We start from the raw sequence: 20287 nt of genomic DNA on the forward strand, positions 1-20287 counted from the left end.
AAATCTATTTGTAAGACCCAATATAATTTAACTTCACTGTGGCATTTTGTTTAAAACATATATTTTATAGTCAGAGACAAAACTAGTTTTTCAAAAAGAAGATAATAGTTATAATTATTTCCACGTTATGAATATTTTCTTTAATCTCTCTCTCAAATACATGTGAAATTGTTAGACCTGCGCGGTCTCCTAGGAGTTTCGACTCGCCCAGGAAACAACAAGAGTCGGAAGTCGATGCAAAACGCAAGAGGTTTATTGAAGGCCGGTGCACCGGGGTTCCTTGGTCCTCATGCAGGAGGTCGAAGAAGGAACCCCTTTTGGGCGCGAATATGTCAGTTTTATAGGTTCCCACTTCCCCGTATGTAAATTGTAGATTTGGTTGTGTTTTCCTGCTGATTGGTCCCGGCTTAGGCTCGGACCAGAGAGGGAACTTGTCCCCAGCTTCCTGATTGGTCTTTGACAGATACCTTTTTTTACATTTTGTTTATCTCCCTCCTTCTCGGAAGGGGGCCGGACATCCTGGAAATTCACCCATTGTCTAAGAAGCCCCTATTGTCTGGAGAGTTCTTAATCATTAGCTGGAACAATGTCCCTCGAGTCCCACAAAATCTGTCCCTATTTTTTAGTTTATACTCATACACATTCACTCAAACACATGCACTTGCTATGCACGTACACACACACACATCTGTATATATATGCTTTATTTGACTTTGCCTTTTCCTTTTTACTTCAATAAATTTACCAGATTTTTAGAAACTATTTTCCATTATCGTTTATAATTGTTTAATCCTATATAAAGAGATCAACTGAAATCAAGTCAAAAAAGATTATTTTGGGCAAGGTCACATTCCTTTTGGGGGACAAAAACGTCTATTAGGCAGATTACCTCACTGGTGCTGACCAGGAAGTTTCAGACTGACCTATTGAGATTATATTCCTGGGGAAAGTTGAAACTGCAGTTAGGTTAGGTAATAAGTCTTTGTTTGGTGATGCAGGCTTAGCACAAGTAACTCCATTTTGGGCCCATTGTTTCTTTTTAACAATTCCCCCCTTTTGATCAGACTCTAAGCTTAATTGAGAGAGGTGATAAAAAATTAAGGCATTAGTTCCACTCTCAGCTACAGCTCTGTAGTTCTCATAGCTTTTGTTGATCTTGTGTGTAGTATTCTCAGGTCATGACATTTTTTGTCTAATCTCTGTAATATTCACAGGTTATGACTTTGGGCTTACAATTTTTAAGGCAGTAATTCTCCACTCCCTTTTTGATGTTCCAGTCTTGGGGATATCATTTTCAGATGGAAATATGCATTTAAAGCTCTTGAGAGAATACAGTGCACCAGAGAGATTATGATGGCTATTATAAACAGGATAATTTCCAATGTTTGGAGTGCACTTCAAAGCCATGGTCCCCAATACACAAACCAGTCACAATCAAGTAAATCAAAGAAAGATCCCAGTGAAAGAGTCACCCTTTTAAGCCAAGTGGCTTGCACAGTGATCTTATGTAACTGAGTTTCAGTTCCCCCAAAAATGTTAATCTAGGTGCATCAAGTGGTGTTGTCTACAACTCAGACACCTCCCTGCTCAGTTAATAGATAATCAAAGACTATTCTATTATAAAAACAATGTTGACCAGAGAATCTAGGGATTTTTTTTGGGAGGCAGCTCTTAGCAACAGTTTCTGCAATGTCTTCAAGAGTTAAGTAGAGGTTTCTGATCATATTCTCACTTACATTTACTCCTAACCAGTGAAGTATAGCCCTGCCAAAAGGAGCAAATCCTGAGTCATGACTGCCTCCTGGTAAATCCTTTCTAACTCAATGATGTAATTCTAGGGGAGTCAACCAATGAGGTGGCTTTGTTCATTTTTAGGAAAATTAGAAGCACAGTTAGATAACCTAAGACATTGCCTGGCTATGCACCAGCTATCTGGGCATTAATAAGGAGAATGATAACCACCATAGACAAAGATAAATACTGTTGGGGCACAAACCATTTCCAGTAAGCTGACACTGGTAATTAATTCATTTGTAGAGATTGTTACATTTGCCCATTCAAGCCAGGGATCAGTTAGGTTTTCTCCTAGCCTGAAATAAAAAGTTGTTCTAAATTCTAGAGGTTAACCCCATTAGCAATGGCCTGGGAGATATAATGGTGTTATCATCCCAGGCCAATGCCAGAGTAAAGGAAAGAAACAGAAGAAAAAACGGTTTCATGTTTAATGTATGAAGTCTTGATCTGGCGTCTTGGGAGGAAGCAGTCTACTTTAGTGTTAGCTACTTCTCTTCCTAGTCAATTTGATTTGAAGGAGTCCAGCATTTGTATAGGGCCAGTTGTCAGATGGAGCCTTCTTCAGTTGTGAGATATTTATCCAATGTTCAAATCCCTGAAGTTTGGCTGCCATCTGGGTAGGGAGGATGATGTATATAGTCCCTTCCAAGGAGATTCAAGAGGAGTATTTGTTCTTAATGATTCAAAATCAGGAGGGGGAGAAGAAAATTGGAAGTGTTCATCTGGAGAGTCATAGTCAGATATTTGAGGAAACTAGAAGAATTCAGGATCCAGTTCAGGTTATAGGTATATAACAAAACAACTAGAATCTAATATGTACAAAGGTGCAAACAGCAAAAAAAATTTTTCTCTATAGTTACCCCATTTTTTCCCAAACATAGTCATAGTAAAACTGATTTGTATGCATTAAACTTGACCTGATTATGTTCATAACTGCAGCAAGAAAAGTGATTTACCATATAAGCTCTTTTTAAAACTACTGCTTTGTTAGAACCTTGTAAAAAAGGTATCACGTCAATTTTTCCAAGTCCTGTTACAAGGAGAACAGATTATTATTCAGCCTATGCAGATCATTAACTGTATCTGTATTGCCATGAAAAGAATATTCAAGCTTTTCTGAATTTTGGAGGGATCAGTTTGGGCAAAAAAGTAAATGGTTTATCTTAATCTATAAAGGTATGTTTTAACAAATTGCTATAATTCATAGGTAGCTTAAGAGAAAAAGTGTTCTTAAATCTGGAAAAAGAAAACATTAAGTAACCAGCAATGTTTCAAACAAAAAGTAATAAGAATTATAATCATCTTCCTCAGTTCATTCAACCCCCTGTTATTAATTCTTCCTCTGCTTGAATCCAGTTTTCCATTAGTTCTGGAAACCCTTACTCAGTTCAGTTTTATGAGCTTAAAATTATGAAAAATCTGTACTTGTTGAAATCCTTTTCTTTAATCTTCTTGAAGATGAAGTACTTTTGCAGAAACATTTTTGTAAAGTATCAGAATAAAACAATAACTGTTTGTAAATGACAAAAGACTTAAAAATGCCCATTGTTAAAGATCTAATGAGACTTTATTACAATAGAATTGATAAGGAAATTTGGTTATTTCTCTGACATACAAAATTTTAAGATGATAACTGGAAGTATGACTGATAACATTATAACAGGACATATTAGACTTTCAGGAATTTAACACAATTTCTGGAACACTTATAACATATACCTACACAGTTATAACATTAAGAAGGCTTAGTATTACTTCTTATTTGACAATGGTCCCACGTACTTTAACATATTAAATTATCCTAATTAGTTTAACATCTCTTTTTTTATAAGGAGAGAGAACAAATCTTCTGAGATGTTCCACTGACCCTCTAGAAAATCCCAAAGTTAGTTTGAGGTCAAAAAGTCTTCCTTTAGAATTATATTTTTGGGAAGTTTGTCAAGAATATCAAAAAGATTTTAAAACACTTGGTCAAATAGAAACATAGGTCACTGTGCAACAATACTTAGTTAACTGTTTAACCAAAATAACACTTCACAGGCAAATATAGAAGGTTACACAGTTCTGAGAAAAACTTAGCTCTTTTAGTATCAAGAGAACTAGGTTTACCTAAGTAATCAAAGACAACATGGAACATAGGTAATTATTTTGACAAGACACAAGATTTTTGTTTTCTAGGCAGATTATTTTAAGATGTTAAGAAAATATTTTACTTTACTTTTTACTTTTTATTTTATATTTTTACTTTATATTTTACTTTTTACTTAAAATCGCTTATTAAGAGTAGGCCAAATATCCAATTAAACTTCGTCTTTTTAATTGAGAGAAAACCAAATTCTGATTTTATACCAGCTTACTTTGATATTGAAACTCATTCACTTAATAAATTTAAATCTACATTTATTTTATAAAGATGCTTTTTCATTGTAAATTTCTCAATGTGGTACAAGATATTTTTACTAACAAATACAAAGGTATCTTTAATTTCTCTGTAATGAGACAAAAATAGACAAATCTATGTCTGGTAATTAATGTTTCAGTATTTTATTTGGAAATGATCCAGATATTTAATGATTTAATTTAGCTTAGCAAAACTTTAAGGTTTCAGGTTACCAAAAAGATTTGGGGAAACTATTGAAAAAGTTCACCTATAAACTTTGTATCCTACTTACAGATCTATTTAATATACTTGTTCTTAACAATTATGTTTAGACTACCCATGAAAACTTTAAGAGACATTAGACAAAGTCAGCAACCATCCCAAGCTATTTTTCTTGCTGACAAATTTTTTTTAAGAGATAACCTGGACTAATTTGACCTGAGCCTAGGTAGAGTAAAAATATTATATTTAATGCTGGTAAGTAAAGACATGCCTCTTTTGATTAAACCAATAACTTAGATTAGTTTCATTTACTAAACATTATTTTAGATTATGTGAACCTGAAAAACATGTGGGTTAGTTTCTATTTCTGAGAGTTTAATTTATATAAACAGTTTTATTTTCTTTAAACTAATTAAGTAGAGCTCCTTTTAGAGGAACAATTTGTTTTTAATATGTATTTATTATTTTCTTTATTATTTTTTGGCTGCATCAGGTCTCAGTTGCGGTGCACCAGCTCTTCGTTGCACTGCACAGGCTTCTCTCTAGTTCTGGCACATGGGTTTTCTCTCTCTATTTGTGGCACATGGGCTCCAGGGCGCATGGGCTCTGTAGTTTCTGGCACATGGGCTCTCTTGTTGAGGCGTGAGAGCTTAGTTGCCCTGAGGCATGTGGGATCTTAGTTCCCCGACCATGGATCAAACCCACATCCCCTGCAATGGAAGGCAGATTCTTTACCACTGGACCACCAAGGAAGTCCCTAGAGCTCTTTTTAGAAATTAATTTTGGGAGTACCATCTGAAGGTAGAAAATACCACACATCTATGACACATATATATAGACACACATAAACATACAGACAGATGCAGAGACTATAGTTTTATTTTAAAATATTAGCCATGAGTCGAGTATGATAATGCAAAACTCACTAGCTTATGCAGGAACAGCTGGCATAAGTTAAGTTTACCTGTTCAGGTTGCTAAAGCTTTTTCTACTATTTGTGGGAAAGACACATAAGATTTGTATTTGTCCGTAACAAATAATCTTATGGAAGCTGAGAAACAGTTTAAATATTTTTTAAAGCCCCTTTTTTTTTCCTTCTCTTTTTCAGTCCTCTTCAGTCTTAGGAATTGGGGATGGTGTAGATAAGAGTTCCTGGAGAAGACTAGGTAAATATTACATCTCAGAGAATGTAAGTTCCACCAAGAAGGACTTTGGTATTCTAAGGCCCGGATTTTAAAAGCCTTTTTAAATAAATAGGGGACGTTTGAGGATTGGTAAAAAGATATAGGTGGACCTTGAACTGTGTCTTGATCTGCATTTCTGGTTTTGCAGAGATTTGTAAGATAAGGACAGTTGTTTTTAATTCCTCGAAGCATTGGTTTGCAACTTATGACATCATAGGTTGATCCATCCGTAAATCCTTTTACAAGGGCTTTAGAAGTTTTCTCTTTCCCTCTGGGTACATTTAGCTTAGGGGAGGAGGCCAAAAAAATTTCTATCAGGTTCTGAATATTTCCAGTTTAGCCAAATTTCTGATTATACAGTTATTAAATCCTGTCAAATACCTTGTCAGTTTTCAGGTGGGACAAACAGTAAGTATTTCTGGCAGCATTAAACCACCCTTGGACTCAAAAGTCATCCCCAAAAAGGGTGCAAAAGATATTCTATTTCTTTCTTTCTACCAGGTACTACAGACAGAAATCTGAAAGGGCTGGTTCTGGTAAAAATTCTCACCCTTGGCTGGCTTCTGCCAGTTTTTCCAGAATCCCATCTGTAGCTTCAGTATTTATCAAAATTTGGAAAGGTTTTTTATTAATTTTAGATTCCCCTTGTCTGTTTAATGGAATAACTTAGCAGTTTACCAGAAAACTCCCTCAAAGTCTTATCATGAAGGTGTCTATAAGGCTGTTAATTGGCAAAATTTTGTTTATGGTCTTGTAGTCTCTTCAGAGTGGACAGACAATTCAGACAAAGGATTACTAGACTGAGTACCCAAGTAAAGGAAGATAAAGGGAAGCATTAGGAGTTGCATAAGTCTTAATGTGTTCAGGTACCTCTTATATCTAATTTTTCATTTGCCTTTTGCAATGAATCTTTCAATGAAGCTATTTTGGAGGCTTCTGCATACCAATTAAATTAGTATCCATTCTGTTTGGTTAATTTGGGAACACCTACTTCCTGTACTTCTTAAACACTTTTATCTAATTGGAACATTCCTCATAATGTTATGTTCCTCATAGTTGGTAATTATCCAGTTACCTCATGGCATGGTAATTCTAGATTATAAATTCCCCTGAGGGCTGGCAGCAGTTTGGTAGGAGTTCAACTGGAGTTTACAACTGGAGTTCAACCCACATATCTGTCCAGCCATATTTTGGGGCCTCCAACCTGATGGTTGCTGAGCCAAGTTCTCAGGACACAAAATTCTAGGCTGTCTTTATTAAGATTTTGGCCATGTTTTAAAGGTATTTATAGCTTTCAGGACTGAAGTTCTTAGACATAAAATAAGCAGGGATGCTGGAAGATGGCACACTTTACTCTTTGGATTTTAAGGATCCCATTTTTATTTTTTTTTTTATTATACATATTTTTTAAAATCTAATTTGGGTCTCTTGGAACCAAGCTAATACCTAAGAGGGATTTTTTGCTGGGTTGGAAACACTGTTATATTTTACAGTATACCTTGTTGCATGGAAATTTTCTTGAGATTGGCAGGTGATCTAAGGTCCATCTAAACCATTCTGTGACCTAACATGTGAACTTTGGTGGCAAGTGTTCTAACAGCTCTTAAATGTTCAATCCATGTCCACCAATTTTTCTGGCTTCTTTGACTTCAAGTTTCCCATTAGCAATTAGCCTTTAGTTATATAAAACAAACATTCGCACCCTAATATATCAGCATTAACCAAGAGTGTTACTGCATCCTGGTCAAAAAAGATGCTGTGTGCAACACTAATTCCCTACTGTGGAACCTTGTACTGGGAAAGGATTGAAGATCTCAACAAATGATAACTTCGGACTGTTATTCACATTAAATGGGGAACTGCACACTGCCACTAACAGTTCCTACATGGATCTGGGGGTAGAATTAAGGACTGGGGAGTCCCACTCAAAACCTTGAAAATTGTGGTCCAAAATATAGTCTAGGGGCTTGGGTTCCCAGCAGAAACATCTGCCAGCTCAAGCTGACCGGCCATGTGAAGCCTGGCCAATTAGATGAGGAAATCAATGCAAAGAAAGTGGAACTCAGAATGGAAAGGACTTTATTTACACCTTTTGCAAATGGTGAGAAAGACAGTGAACTCAGTGGTTCACAGGGTACCATGCCTGTGTTTCTTGTTATCCCTGAATGCTGTCAGAATTTTGCTTTGAATCCCATCACAGCCACCAAATCTGCTAAAAGACAAAATTCAACTGAGTAAATTAAAAGATCTATCTTTATTAAATAATTCAGATGATTGCAGTATCCCATCCAGCAAATAGAAAGGAGCTCCAAAGAGCTATAGAAGAGAAAGATTTTAAAAGTCACAGTGGTTGTGGGGCAAGGAAGTCATAAAGGACAAAGGATTATTTTAGGCAAGGTTAACTTCCTTTAGGGGACAAGAAAGTCTATAAGGCAGATTACCTCACTTGTGCGGACCAGGAGAATTTAGACTGACCAATTGAGATTACATTCCTGGGGAAGTTTGAGACTACAGTTAGGTTTGGTATTAATCAAGTCTTGGTTTAGTGACATGGGCTTAGCACAAGTGACTCCATTTTGGGCCTGTAGTTTCTTTTTAACAGTATATGTGTTCCATAATTAAGAATGTGGTTCATTATTTACATTGTACAAAATTTGAGTGTTTTATATTTGGTTGTGAGCTCCTTGAGGACAGGTATTATACTGCAGTTATCTTTGTATCATTTGTACTTAGAAAAATTTCAAGAATATAGCAAATGTTCCATAACATTTATTGAAAGAATGAAGGGATCAATTAATGGCCTATAAGTAATAATATGGGAATGGCAAAATGTGATTATCTTTCTTGATATTTTTGCCACACAGCTTGCGGGATCTCAGTTCCCCAACCAGGGACTGATCCCGGGCCACCGCAGTGAAAGCCCAGAATCCTAACCACTAGGCCACCAGAGAACTCTATCTTCATTAATTTAATTTAAAAGACAATTATTTAGTCCAGGAAGAAGGGTGTAGAAGGTGAATCAACACCCAAAAAGATCACCATAGACTTATTATTTATATTCTCTCAACAATGTTTAACAAAAGATTTGAGATCCCTTAGATGACCAGATAGATGAATGAGCGAGCTAGCTAGAAGAAACTTGCAAATGACTATGGCATTCAGGCTCAGTGACAAAGAGATGGTCAGAAGAAACAACAGCATTCCAAAGAGAAAGCGGATACATGCTAGAACAGATGATTATAGAGACCATGAAAAATACCTAATGGAGAGGACTAAGTAAAAACTAAATAATCAAATATTTTAAGACATGAAGTTTAAAATGAGTCAGTAACAAAATAATCATAATTGGTTGAAGGAAATAATAAATTTATATCTATCCTTTGTTCTTAATCCCTAAGATACCTATATATATATATAATATGTTATTTTAGCTTTATAAGTAGAGTTTTCATAATTTTATTGCTCCCTAGATAAACCAATTTATAATTTTTAAAAAACTAACGTTTTGAGTATCATGGACCTACATTTTCTTATAATCCACACTTGAAGTAAACCTAGTTTCAGACAGTTTTGTGCTTTACTAAAGCAACATTCTGTATTAAGTGCAATTTACCTAGTATTTTCTAATCTCAATATAAAAATCTTGAGTGCATTGAACTGACAGGGACCACTCTGTCTACGTATTTATGACAAAGCACAATGGGTTTTTGTTTTGTTTTGTTTTTTTCCTATGTCACAATGAGATCTTTTCATATTCTGTCATTCAGCTACCATGAGCAGATCCTTACAGAACAACCATGATACTGTGGTGTTCTGATGTCAAGGCTGAGGTCTTCTCAGAAAAGCCCTGCTGTTACTAAGATGTTCTTTCTCCTTTTTTATGTGGATTTCTTTGCTTGGATTGTTTTGTGCTCTGTATATTGCTCTTGTCCGATGCTGGCCCTGGTCACTGACAGTTTACATGGAATGGTGTACTCTTGTGTATCAGGGTTTTACTCCCATGCTTTGCTCATGTATTTATTCAAAGTTCATTTTAAGTATAGTTTTTATCAATTTTATTGCCAGAGAGAGTTGCTGCTTCCTGTGTGTTCTACAGGATATCTACTATTGTTTATTTGCTATTTCTGAAATAATATGTGTGTGTGTGTCTAATCTGAGTGTCTTATTGTCCTGAACTATTGTGCTATAGTGATGAAGGTAGAAAAGAAGTTATTTTTTTTTTATCTTAAACAATGGTCATAATAAATTCCTCAATGTTTCCTTAAACATCCGGAACTGCTATTGGACAGAACATAGTGGTCCTGACATGTTTTATGTTAAACTTTAAATACATTCTCACATTTAAATACATTCTCACAAAGGATCTTGCTATTTAATTATTTCGTGCTCTTTGCTGTGGATGATATACTTGCCCAACAACCTTAACAGGTGTTACGAATCACCTGAATGACAGCTGCCCAAGCTCTAGGCATGGTGATTGGAAATATTGATTCCTTCTATAATTTTAATCACCTTTGACTGATGGAAGTGCCACAATATGCTATATGAGGGAAGGCACAGAACATTCATGAAGAAGGTGGATTGTATACATTATGAGCTTTTAAAAAATACAAAATTCTAAGGTAGTAGACAAAAAGGGAACAAATGACAACTGAAATATGCAAATGATATGGAACGGATATTAGTAGAAAAAAATGGGTAAAGGAAAGGGAAACTTTACATTTTAATTAACCCAAAGGATAAAATACCCTTCAGCTTTGGAGGAGATAAAATGTTTATAATAGGACAACCGTCCTGGTGCATGTTGAGAGCATTGCTGCTTGAGGAGAAGAATCTTTCTCTCTATTCCCTGGTTTTCCCTATATGAACCAACCCTGGATCTGTTTTAAGTAATAAGTTAAGTTGTTAGGGTATGTTTCTGGGCTTTCAATTATTTTAGGAGAAAGCAGCAATCCATGAAGAGTGCTTCTTTACCACCTGCAGTTATTATAGTGAGATTCCAGATCTTTTCTCATTGTCTTGCATAGGAGCAGCCTCCTGGTAGATTATTTCAACCTAGCTTGGACTTCTTAGGAGGAAAGAAAAAAAAAAACAAAATATATATACACACACACACACACACACACACACATATATAAACATATGTGTGTGTAATTTTTTCCACAAAGAAGACACTTCCTTAGGTAGACCTGAGTTTTTCACAATTTTTTATTGTGTTTTATAACAATTTAGTTGTAATAACACACTTTTTTAAATATAAAAGGCAATAATACCACCACAACTACCACCACCCCCCATTTAAAATGCAGTGTTTGGTTGTGAATGGGCAGTCTATAAACTAGTAGCTTAAAATGTTTTAGATTTCATCTGTTAAACAGTTATTTTCTGTGATTATATCTGAATACAACCACGGACAGTGATAATATTCTAAAAGTTTTTTGAAACTTGGTGGGATAACATAAGAAACAAAGGATTAAGATGGTTTGAGTAGAATGTGTATTTCTGTCTGTCTTGTGATGCACTCTCATGTACAGTCTTCCTGCTTTCACTCAATAAGTTCTGATCTGAACTTGGCCAATCAGTAGGATTCTTGGTGGCTTAGGCTTAGTTGGGAATCATATGACTCAGGGCTATTAAAGTCCTCAGAATTATTTTCCAAGAGTGTTAAGTTCTACCTGCACACTTTAATAATAATAATAAAATGGAGCTACTAATGCAGGGAAGACTCAGGTAACATCTGACACATGTAACACAAGTCCAAACCATGATTTCTATACTTCGTGGCATTTTAGTTTATCTAAGCTCTAATCAAAACAGCACCCACTGCTTCTTGCCCGAAGGCAACTTATCTTCTTGACAAGTCTCATTTCCATTTACGTATTATCATCCTTCTCTCCAGAAACCTTATAATTATCTTTGACACCTTCTCCTCTCTCACCCTGAAAATCAGTCCCTTGCCAACTTTTATAGTTTCTCTCTCTGTCATGTCTCTGTCGCTTACTGTGTTGATTTCCAGTGTTTGTACCCCAGAAAAGAACCGTATTAAGTCTTGTGTGGCTTACTCTGGTCCAGTTAATTTATTCTCCTGATAATGGCCAAATTAAATTTCCTAAAATTCAGCTTATATTTTATTACTTCCCAGTTCAAAAAACTTAAAGGTGTCCCTTCCTTAAATCTCCATGATCTATCCCCAACCTTACTTTCTGCCTCATCTTTACTACAGTATTACTAGTTTCCTGTAGTTCAAGTCATTTAAATGACTTTTCAAAATATGATCAGAATTCTTAACCTTGTTCTTCTTTCACCTCTACCTAAAATGCCATTTCTCCTTTTAAGTATCTCTCCTTCTAATCATAACCTTAAACCACAAAAAGTTTTTCAACTTATTAAGGGTAACCTAAAACGTCTCATAATCTAGAAAGCCTTTTCAGATAGCACTCATACTCAAGTTCAAGCTCAAGCCCTTTTAACCCTGCACAAGATTATACTTCTCTTTGGCACTTATTTTATTCCTTCATTATTATATTTTACTTTATTTTGTATTTGTTTACCCCCAGGCTCTCTATCTCTCCCCTGAGCAGGAAGCAGATTCCTCATGGGAATCTGTTGGTACCATGTAATTATTTTACATGCAGTAGGATGTAAATACATTTTTGTTCTATTTAGTTGAGGGTCTTCTACCAACTTATATTTATCCTTGACAGAAACATTAGCCAGTGTATGTCCCATAGTTTTCTTATCACTTTTATTCAGAGAAAAAGATAAATCACTTACATTCAGAAGCTATTATTTACCATTGAGGTAATTTGGCTTTTACAGAAATTTTAATTTGCTGCAAAATGGAAAACTCTCATGTCTGTACTTGTAAAATTACTTTTAAAATAACTTTAAATGAAAAAATCAATGAAAATAATATGGTGTTTCCACAAAAGGAAAATGATGGTAATCACTCATGATTTTCTAAGGGGAAAACAACATTTAGGAATCTCATTTTCTCCTGATATTTATGTTGATAGAAATGGACTGAATGTAGTCATGAAATTCTGATTGGATGCTGATTCTTTTGAAATACTGTAGTGATGTTATATTTACATTTTGGGAGGTAAAATTCACTTGTTATTTTAATGTTTATTGTTTAATGCACTACTCATAACACAATGAGGTTTAAATTTTAGAAATTAGGAAACTGGGACTCAGAGATATTAAATGATCAGCAGAAATTACAGAAATAGAAACTATCAAAAGTAAACTGAAACCTTTATCTTCTACTTAAATAATGTATGCTTATTCCATGTCCCTCTGGAGCTTTCCATGCAAACCAAATTAATTCATCAGGAACGAATAGGAATTATTGACATAAAACTTGTTGATGTTCTATTGGAAAGTACTTTTAAGTAAATATCTCTGCCCAATAATTCTTGTCCAATAATTTGAGATTTCATTTTTTCCATGTTGTATTTCTTTATCCATTAATTTTTTTTTTTTTTTTTTTTTTTTACCAAATGCTTATTGATAACTTACTGTATGCCGGGAACAGTGTGGGTGCTAGCTGGAATGATGAACAATGCAGACATAGAGACTTGCCTGGCAGAGATAATACTTTAGCAAGGAGGACACAGAATAATTTAGTCTATTTTTGGCAATGTGGGCAACTTGCCCATTGAAAAGACTAAAATGCTGGATAATTTTATTTAATATTTCAAATTCTGTATTAAACAGAGATGACCATAAATTAAGAAATACCCAGAGACCCAAAATAGATTAAAAATGGGAAACCAAAGAGATAACTATTCCTGCTATCTGGCTCCTCCTTGGGGATATCTGCTGGGCTCGGGTGACTTTGAGGTTACATTTTGAGGAACTCATGAAATACATGGACAAAAGAAAGCCAAGATAATGAGCCTCTTAGGAGACCCAACTTAAAGCTGTTTCCCCAAAAGGCAGTACCATCAGAATAAAGGTAAATTAGAAATAAGCCATTCATAAGGGAATATAGTTTTTTTTTAAGTCTGTCTTTAATTAGGGAGGAGAAAGCAAAAATTCCTCATCATTTAAAACCAAAAGTTAGTCCTTCCATAGGATTACAGCACAAAGGCTTACTCCAGGTGGCCTACAGGAACCATAGAAATGCATATTAAAAAGATAATATTTCACAGCCATTAAATAATGGAAAACTTAAATCTGTTAACAAACACTGACATCAACAGGATAAAATAGAACTTATAAAATGTAGTAGTAGGAGGGCTTCCCTGGTGGCGCAGTGGTTGAGAATCTGCCTGCCAATGCAGGGGACACGGGTTCGAGCCCTGGTCTGGGAAGATCCCACATGCCGTGGAGCAACTGGGCCCGTGAGCCACAATTACTGAGCCTGCGCATCTGGAGCCTGTGCTCCGCAGAGAACAAGAGAGGCAGCAATAGTGAGAGGCCCACACACCGCAATGAAGAGTGGCCCCTGCTTGCCACAACTAGAGAAAGCCTTCGCACAAAAACGAAGACCCAACACAGCCATAAATACATAAATAAATTTTTTAAAAAATGTAGTAGGAGTGAAAATTGGTACAGCCACTTTGGAGAGCATAAAGTCAGTACTTACTGAAATTAAAGCTGTTCATAGTCTATGACACAGCAATTCTGTATCTAGCAATGTATCCTTGGGTAGAAACCCTATACATGTGACTAAAGCAACTTATGGTAGAATATTTATTGAAGTACTGTTTGAAATAGGAGAAGACAAAATAATCCAGCTACTCTAAGGAAATAAACAGTGGCATAAGCACATAATGGAATAATAAACAACAATAAAACTAAACGAAGAAAATATATAAATAAGGGTAAATCTCAAAAAATACAATATTGAGAAAGAAAAGACAATTCAAAAAAGAACACAGAAGCAGAAGCAAGAAGAACGACAATCCTGCAGCCTGTGGAACAAAAACCGCATTCACAGAAAGATAGACAAGATGAAAAAGCAGAGAGCTATATACCAGATGAAGGAAAAAGATAAAACCCTAGAAGAACAACTAAATGAAGTGGAGATAGGCAACCTTCCAGAAAAAGAATTGAGAATAATGATAGTGAAGTTGATCCAGGACCTCAGAAAAAGAATGAAGGCAAAGATTGAGAAGACTCAAGTAATGTTTAACCAAGACCTAGAAGAATTAAAGAACAAACACCTAGAAAAATTAAAGAACAAACAGAGATGAACAGTACAATAACTGAAATGAAGAAAACACTAGAAGGAATCAATAGCAGAATAACTGAGGCAGAAAAACAGACAAGTGACCTGGAAGACAAAATGGTGGAATTCACTGCCATGGAACAGAATAAAGAAAAAAGAAAGAAAAGAAATGAAGACAGTCTAAGAGACTTCCGGAACAACATTAAATGAAACAACATTCGCCTTATAGGGATTCCAGAAGGAGAGGAGAGAGAGGAAGGACCTGAGAAAATATTTGAGGAGATTATAGTCAAAAACTTCCCTAAGATGGGAAAGGAAATAGCCACTCAAGTCCAGGAAGCACAGGGAATCCTGTACAGGATAAATCCAAGAAGAAACAGGCCGAGACACATAGTAATCAAATTGACAAAAATTAAAGACAAAGAAAAATTATTGAAAGCAACAAGGGAATAACGACAAATAATATACAAGGAAACTCCCATAGGTTAACAGCGGATTTCTCAGCAGAAACTCTACAAGCCAGAAGGGAGCGGCATGATATATTTAAAGTGATAAAAGGGAAGAACCTACAAACAAGATTACTACACCCGGTAAGAATCTCATTCAGATTTGATGGAGAAATCAAAAGCTTTACAGACAAGCAAAAGCTAAGAGAATTCAGCACCACCAAACCAGCTCTACAACAAATGCTAAAGGAAGTTCTCTAAGTGGGAAACACAAGAGACGAAAAGGATATACAAAAACAAACCCATAACAATTAAGAAACTGGTAATAGGTACATACATATGGATAATTACCTTAAACGTGAATGCATTAAATGCTCCAACCAAAAGACACAGGCTCACTGAATGAATACACAAACAAGACCCATATATATGCTGTCTACAAGAGACCCACTTCAGACCTAGGGACACATACAGACTGAAAGTGAGGGGATGGAAAAAGATATTCCATGCAAATGAAAATCAAAAGAAAGCTGGAGTACCAATACTCATATCAGATAAAATAGACTTTAAAATAAAGAATGTTACAAGAGACAAGGAAGGACACTACATAATGATCAAGGCATCAATCCTAGAAGACGATATAAGAATTATATATGCACACAACATAGGAGCACCTCAATACATAAGGCAACTGCTAACAGCTATAAAAGAGGAAATCGACAGTAACACAATAATAGTGCAGGAATTTAACACCTCACTTATACCAAAGGACAGATCATCCAAACAGAAAATTAATAAGGAAACACAAGCTTTAAATGAAACAACAGACCAGGTATATTTAATTGATATTTATAGGGCATTCCATCCAAAAACAGCAGATTACACTTTCCTCTCAAGTGCACATGGAACATTCTCCAAGATAGATCACATCTTGGGGCACAAGTCAAGCCTCAGTAAATTTAAGAAAATTGAAATATCAAGCATCTTCTCTGACCACAACGATTTGAGATTAGAAATCAAGTACAGGGAAAAAAAACATAAAAAACACAAACACATGGAGGCTAAACAATATGTTACTAAATAACCAAGAGATCATTCAAGAAGTCAAAGAGGAAATCAAAAAATACCTATAGACAAATTACAGTGAAAACACAACGATCCAAAACCTATGGTATCCAGCAAAAGCAGTTCTAAGAGGGAAGTTTATAGCAATACAAGCCTACCTCAAGAAACAAGAAAAATCTCATGTAAACAATCTAACCTTACACCTAAAGGAACTAGAGAAAGAAGAAAAACAAAACCCAAAGTTAGCAGAAGGAACGAAATCATAAAGATCAGAGCAGAAATAAATGAAATAGAAGCAAAGAAAAAAATAACAAAGATCAATAAAACTAAAAGCTGGTTCTTTGAGAAGATAAACAAAATTGATAAACCATTAGCCAGACTCATCAACAAAAAGAGGGAGAGGACTCAAATCAATGAAATTAGAAATGAAAAAGGAGAACTTACCACAGACACCACAGAAATACAAAGCATCCTAAGAGTCTACTATAAGCAACTCTGTGCCAATAAAATGGACAACCTGGAAGAAATGGACAAATTCTTAGAAAGGTATATAACCTTCCAAGACTGAACCAGGAAGAAATAGAAAATATGAAAAGACCAATCACAAGTAATGAAATTGAAACTGTGATTAAAAATCTTCCAACAAAGAAAAGTCCAGGACCAGATGGCTTCACAGGTGAATTCTATCAAACATTTAGAAAAGAGCTAACACCCATCCTTCTCAAACTCTTGCAAAAAGTTGCAGAGGAAGGAACACTCCGAAACTCATTCTATGAGGCCATCATCACCCTGATACCAAAACCAGACAAAGCTACTACAAAAAAGAAAATTACAGACCAATATCACTGATGAATATAGATGCAAAAATCCTCAACAAAATACTAGCAAACAGGATCCAACAACACATTAAAAGGATCACACACCATGATCAAGTGGGATTTCTCCCAGGGATGAAAGGATTCTTCAGTACCCACGAATCAATCAATATGATACATCACATTAACAAACTGAAGATTAAAAACCATAAGATTATCTCAATAGATGCAGAAAAAGCTTATGACAAAATTCAACACCAATTTATGATAAAAAGTTTCCAGAAAGTGGGCATAGAGTGAAACGACCTCAACATAATAAAGGCCATATAGGACAAACCCACAGCAAACATCATTCTCAATGGTGAAAAACTGAAAGCATTTTCTCTATGATCAGGAACAAGGAAAGGATGTCCACTCTTACTGTTATTATTCAACATAGTTTTGGAAGTTTTGGACACGGGTTTGTGCCCTGGTCCGGGGGGATGCCACATGCCGCAGAGCAGCTGGGCCCGTGAGCCATGGCCACCGAGCCTGCGCGTCCAGAGCCTGTGCTCCGCAACAGGAGAGGCCAGAACAGTGAGAGGCCCGCGTAACACAGAAAAAAAAAAAAACCAAACCCAGATATATAGATCAATGGAACAGGATAGAAAGCCCAGAGATAAACCCACACCCCTATGGTCAACTAATCTATGACAAAGGAGGCAAGGATATACAACGGAGAAAAGACAGTCTCTTCAATAATTGGTGCTAGGAAGAGTGGATAGCTACATGATAAAGAATGAAATTAGAACACTCCCTAACACTATACACAAAAATAAACTCAAAATGGATTAGACACCTAAACGTAAGACTGGACACTATAAAAGTCTTAGAGGAAAACATAGGAAGAACACTCTTTGTCATATATCTCAGCAAGTTCTTTCTTGATCCACCTCCTAGAGTAATGGAAATAAAAACAAAAATAAACAAATGGGACTTAGTGAAGCTTAAATTCTTTGAACAGCAAAATAAACTACAAACAAGACGAGAAGACAACCCTCAGAATGGGAGAAAATATATGCAAATGAAGCAATGGACAAAGGATTAATCTCCAAAATACATAAACAGCTCGTGCAGCTCAATACTAAAACACTAACAACCCAATCCAAAAATGGGCAGAAGACCTAAATAGACATTTCTCCCAAGAAGACATACAGATGGCCAAGAAGCACATGAAAAGCTGCTCAACATCACTAATTATTAGAGAAATGCAAATCAAAACTACAATGAGGTATCACCTCACACCAGTTAGAATGGGCATCATCAGAATGTCTACAAACAACAAATGCTGGCGAGGGTGTGGAGAAAAGGGAACCCTCTTGCACTGTTGGTGCGAATGTAAATTGATACAGCCACTATGGAGAACAGTATGGAGGTTCCTTAAAAAAATAAAAATAGATTTACCATATGACCCAGCAATCTCACTACTGAGCATTTCCCCAGAGAAAACCATAATTCAAAAAGACACATGCTCACCAATGTTCATTGCAGCACTATTTACAATAGCCGGGTCATGGACGCAACCTAAATGCCCATCGATAGATGAATGGATAATGAAGATGTGGTACATATCTGTATAATGCAATATTACTCAGCCTTAAAAAGGAACGAAATGGGGTCATTTGTAGAGACGTAGATGGATCTAGAGAGTGTCATACAGAATGAAGTAAGTCAGAAAGAGAAAAATAAATATCATATATTAACGCAGATATGTGGAACCAGAAAAATGGTACAGATGAACCAGTTTGCAGGATAGAAATAGAGACACAGATGTAGAGAACAAACGTATGGACACAAAGCGGGGAAAGTGGCAGGGGGCGGGTGATGGTGGTGGTGTGATGAATTGGGGGATTGGGATTGACATGTGTACATCAATATGTGTAATATGGGTAACTAATAGGAACCTGCTGTATAAAAAAATTTTTAAAAAGGACAGAGTTCATCTTATATGTAATGAATACATTATTTACAAACACATACATATGAGTAAAATTATAAAATACATTAGTGACGATACACAACAAATTCAGGACTGGAGAAGGAGGGACAAAAAAGGATTAAAAGGGAAGTATTTATACAATATATTTTCTATATAAAATGAAAAATGTTATTCAGAGGTGCAGAAGTGTTACCATTTGCTAATATTACCATATCATTTTGGTATATTCTGAATATTTGAAATATTACTACATGAGAAACTGAAAAAATCAGTAAACTGAAACTCAACACATTAAATGATTGAGGGAGAAAAATTCTATGACTTTTTCAATCAATGGAATAAAATAACTCTTTGAGATTTGATCTCTATTTGTGATTTTAAATCTCCTAGCAAATTAGATATAGATGGAATTTTCTTTACTCTGTGAAAGGGATCTAGTAAAGCACTATTTCAAATTTCATGTTTCATCATAAAATTTACTCTCTGAAGTCAGTAATAAAGTACATTGCATGCTATCATACCATCTATTCAAAATTATGTCTGCCCAAAGACTAAAGTTATTAGGAATACAAATAAAAACTTTATTATTTGCAGATATTCAATTAAATATAAAGACAGTTCTTAAAATAAAAAGAACATAGTCAGGTTGATGGTTATAAGATCTGCATACAAGTATCAGTAGTATTTCTATACAGCAGCAACACCTTATTCAAAAGTGCAATAAAAAAGACCCTATTTTCAAAAGCAAAAATTACTCTGTAGTTCTGAGGAATAATAAATGGCTATAGTACATTAAAAATGTTTATCTTATGAGTAATCAGTTTAATGCAAATCAATCCAACAAAGAGATATAATTTGACATCCATAAATATGCACACATTTAAAGTTTAGTAATAGTAATATTGGCAAGAATGGAGGATATACTTTCATATTGGAATTTTAATATCAAGTTTTTGTTTTATTATTAATACATTTTATTTTTTAGAGTAGTTTTAGGTCCACAGTAAATTGAGCGAAAAGTGAAGAGAGCTCACATATACACTCTCCCCGCCATGCACAGCCTTCCCCATTAGCAAAATCCCACAAAAGTGTGGTACATTTGTTACAAACATTGAACCTACATTAACTCATCTTTATCACCCAAAGTCTGTAGTTTAATTAGGGTTCATTCTATGTATCGTGTATCATAGAGATTTTAACAAATGTATAATAATATCCACCATTG

The sequence above is a fragment of the Grampus griseus genome, assembly GCF_964374135.1.
Source record: "Grampus griseus genome assembly, chromosome: 3".
NCBI classification, from domain to species: domain Eukaryota; kingdom Metazoa; phylum Chordata; class Mammalia; order Artiodactyla; family Delphinidae; genus Grampus; species Grampus griseus.